Below are 4504 nucleotides of genomic sequence, written 5' to 3'. Positions count from 1 at the left end.
ATATTTATAGATCCTAATCCACTAATTGCTAAGTATTCATCTCATATATGGGTTTTAAATTCTAGACCAATTGTTGATTTGCAGTGGGATCCATTAGATTATGGTTGGAAGTTACCAATGTCTGATAGTACACAAGAGAAAGTTCTTCCATTTTTTGCATATTCTGTGTCACTGGGTAGGAAGTTTTTGTTAAATGAGATAGAGTCAATTCCGGCAGGAAAAAAATATTGGGAGGAAGGTAATGTCTCATCTACATATATGTTGAAGTTTTGGAAACACCTTTGGTCGCTTAAATGTATGAACAAGGTATTGCACTTTCGATGGTTAATGATTCATTATGCATTGCCAGTAGGAGCTTTATTGAGGGGAACAATACCTGATCGATCATGTGGTAGGTGTGGCTGGGCATATGAGACATTACATCATGCTTTTTGGGAATGTGTTACGGCCAAATGTTTTTGGGCTCGTATTCTTAGGCTTTTAAGTCGTAAGTATAGGGCTACTAAATTCACGTGGGGTACAATCTTTTGGGGTACGTTGGATCAAGAAACTGTTTTTTATCATTATCATAATTCATCATTGACTTTACATGTGAAAAGTTTTCAGGTGTACGTTACGAATAGCTCCTTGCAGGGAGTCAAGTTCTTTTCTAGGTGTTATGTTTGGAACTTTATTTCCTCGTTGGCCTTATGGATTATTTGGAAAGCAAGGTGTTCTAAAATATATAATGATGAAGATACTAATGTTGTGGATCAAGTTAAATCTTTCTGGGAATTATTGGTAAATATAGTTAAAGGTGAATATGATAGCTATAAGGGTTGTGGAAATGGGCCTAACCGGAAAAGAAAGCGACTTAGAAGAGTCTGGTCAACCATTCCTATTTTTTTGGATGCAACAAGGGAAGATGTAAAGTGGAATTATGTTCCACCTCGATGGTTGTTTCCGCCACCAGCGCCATTTATATTGAACACAGCCGTTTAGGATGAGTGCGTGAGGAAAGTGTAAACTGTTTTTGTGTTGTAAATACAGGTTTTCCACGGACATTGGCAACAAGCTAATCGACGAGAGGGCTGATGTGGAAAGAAGGAAGAATGTGTAAGAGAAAAGGATGGGGTATGGTGGCGGGGTCATAGTCGACAATCGTGAGTGGGTGGGGAATTTTTACACTAATTTTTGTTTTTAATACAGGTTTTTCGTCAACAGTGCAAGATGTTAATCGGCAAGAGGGCTGACGTGGACTGAATGAAGAATTTTTTGTTTTGTGATAAGGATGAGGGAAGATGGCGGGGGGGTCGAAGCCGTCTATCATGAGTGAGGAAACTTTGAGATTAACTGTTTTGTTATTGATATAGGTTTTTTCGTGGACATTGGTCATGACGATAATTGGCTAGACGGTTGATGTGGATCGAATGAAGAAATTTTCTGTGTGAAAGTGATAAGGTTGAGTGAAGATGGTGGGGAGGGTGAAGCCGACTATAACGAGTGGGTGAGAAAATGTTTACACTAATTTTGTGTTGATCAATACAGGATATGCGTGGACATTGCCACCGTGTTAATTGGTGAGATGGCTGATGTCAACTGTATGAAGAATTTCTGTGTTAAGGATGAGTGAAGATGGTGGGGAGGGTGAAGCCGACTATAACGAGTGGGTGAGGAAATGTTTACATTAATTTTGTGTTGATCAATACAGGATATGCGTGGACATTGCCACCGTGGTATTTGGTGAGATGGCTGATGTCGACTGAATGAAGAATTATTGTGTTAAGGATGAGTGAAGATGGTGGGGAGGGTCGAAGCCAATGTGCAGGAGTGGGTGAGGACATGTTTTAACCTAAGTTTTTGTTGATTATACAGGATATGCGTGGACATTGGAACCAGGTTAATGGGTGAGATGGCTGATGTCGACTAAAGGAAGAAATATTTGTGGTGAGGATGAGTGAAGATGGTGGGGAGGGTCGAAGCCAATCATCACGAGTGGGTGAGGAATTTTTAGACGGATTTTATTCTTATCACAGATTTTTGGGGTTTTTTGGGCAATGACGTTAATCAGAGACATGACAGATGTGGGTTAAATGAAGAATGGTTGTGATGAGATTATGGTCTAATCAATGTATGGCTGTTCTGAGTTGGTAAGATTATCATGGTTGCTTCAAAGTGACAGGTGCTGCAGGGACTGTTTTGGTGTTGTGTTTTCAACGGCAACAGCCGAGGAAGGTTCAATCTTGCATGGGAAAAGACAGACAAAGATACAAGAGGTTGGACAGATTTATGAGCTTGGAAAGTCAGCTTGAAGAAGACTACGGCCAAGAAGTAGCAGATTACCTCAATGGCTTGATTGGAGAGAGCAGTTTTGTATTACCTAAGTGGTACAAAAGGACATTCACAAGGGAAAATTAAAGGCCAAGGAACGGGAACAGCTATTGGACAACCAGGTGATGGTGAACAACTTTAGTACATGCGGAACCAAATGCAAACATGGAGTTTTTAGACTACTAGCCATGATTACCACCAAGATATGTATTCACTTGGACCGCAGGAATTTGTTTATAGGTTGAATATGGGTATACTAAAGAGCTTTAGTATATGTGGAATCACATTCAGCCAATGTTGGCTGCAACATGATGTTTTTAGAGGCCATAACAAATGCCATCATTATTTGGTCCCTTTTTTTACGATATATACTTATGGAGTGGAAACTATTATGTACAATTTGTACATTGCCTTTGGCATTGTTAATTTTAATACCAATGGAGCATATTTTTATGGAAAAAAAAGTGATATTTACTTTGCAAGTCAAATAGTGGAGGTGATCTTGTTGCAACCTTAATGTTCATCACATTTTGTTTCTATAAAATGAGCGAATCCATCCCTTTGTTCCTATGTACATTGCCATTGACTAATACTAGAAAAATGTCGCAAAAAGCAAGGTCAGAAAAGATACAAAATATATGATCATGGATAGGAAGGCCACTCTAGTTTGTTCTCCTTTGCTAGAATATAGTTGAAGGTGTCATGATGTGGTGTGTGGAAAGGGAGAAAAGTGTCATAATGTCAAGTTTAGAATGGGTAAAGGTTTGGTTAAAACAACAACTAAATAATGCAACAATAATTGATGATAGCTTACATTGAAAGAGGTAACCACTTGAACCATAAGGTTAGTGGTGCAAACCTTGCTAGGACCAACATAGAAGAAATGATGAACATTCATTTATGAGAGACGAAACACTCACTTCATGCCTAACCTTAATCTTATACACCATGTTTGTATGGCGACACAATGTTACATGTGAATTTACTTATGAAGGACATCATATCAAAGTGGTATAATTAGTGCTTCGCTATGGTTTTCTCTTGTTTATCTTCTCGGAGGTTGTCTCTTCTAGCCTTTGGGGGAGCTTTACCAATTTCCTATGGGGGCTTCCAACTCTAACTCTTTTTCGGATATAGTTCTATCTTTACTCCTAGCCAAGAGAAGGATTTGTTTTATATCCTTCTTTATTTTAATCTCGCACACCCTATGTAAAATCTTGAATGTATTTGATGAATTTCATGTAAATTTTGAGAAATATGACTAACTTAATACTTTACATCATTATGTTTTTCAAAGAAATATTGTGAATCATAATCCTAATGTGATTCATCTAACAATAAGGGACGCGAGGAAATTCTTGGCCCAAAAATCCGAGCATGAGGCAAAAAACTACCGATAATATTGTGTTAATCTCGTGGGAGGCAAAACTTGGATCCATACTTCTAAGTTGTCAACACATTAACATCGAGATGATCACATAAAATGTTTTGGCTAGGAAATTGGACTAGCGGATCATATTTTATGGTTAAATGAAAAAAAATTGAGCGACAAGACCCAAACATACATCATTGAATTCCAAGAATCTGATACCTTTCTAATTAAGCAACTCTCTGAATCTAAAGTTGAGGGCAGGAGAGATAGAACTTCATGGGAAAGATTCCACAAAGGTTTAGCACCTTCGTGGAAAAAGATTTGACAAAGGGTAAAAACCTTCATGCAATCACACTTCTACAAAGCAGAAAGGGCAAAACCTTCAAGGATTTCTACAAAGGTCTCCCTTCACATGGAACCTATTTGCTAAAGTCTTGTTTCTCCCTCAACATTAATTATAGCTCCACAAACTTACACATGTCTTTATACATTTGCACATACACTTGCACACACATATTCATAGGGGCACCTACAAACTCTTGCACATAAAATACAATACGCATTTAGACACTCAAATACTTAATACATACAAACACCTATAACACCAATATGTTTTCTCATAGATGTAGCCACAATTATAAGCTTATACATCCATCTACACGTATGCACACATACATGGAATATATAAGTGCACATATGCCAATTGTGTATGCACTCCCTTATTATAACACAAGCACTCACTCATAGAAAACAAGAATTTATACAATGTACATACATTTGCATGCACAATTTTGACTGCAAATAGTTGGGCCTTGTACAACT

The 4504-nt window shown here is 37.9% G+C and overlaps 1 long non-coding RNA gene across 1 annotated transcript; it reads left to right on the top strand.

Annotated features, from left to right (window-relative positions):
* Positions 1–1585: 1585 nt before the first annotated feature.
* On the top strand, positions 1586–2709 carry LOC147866132 (uncharacterized). Its single transcript, XR_015529468.1, has 2 exons — positions 1586–1978; positions 2162–2709. It is a non-coding gene; the product is annotated as an uncharacterized LOC147866132 (long non-coding RNA).
* The last annotated feature ends 1795 nt before the right edge of the window (positions 2710–4504 follow it).

This window comes from Azolla caroliniana, unplaced genomic scaffold (assembly GCF_043228905.1).
Source record: "Azolla caroliniana isolate FFs.n. ecotype wild unplaced genomic scaffold, voAzoCaro1.0.p SCAF_3, whole genome shotgun sequence".
NCBI classification, from domain to species: Eukaryota; Viridiplantae; Streptophyta; class Polypodiopsida; order Salviniales; family Salviniaceae; genus Azolla; species Azolla caroliniana.
This window is presented reverse-complemented; position numbering and strand designations above follow the sequence as displayed.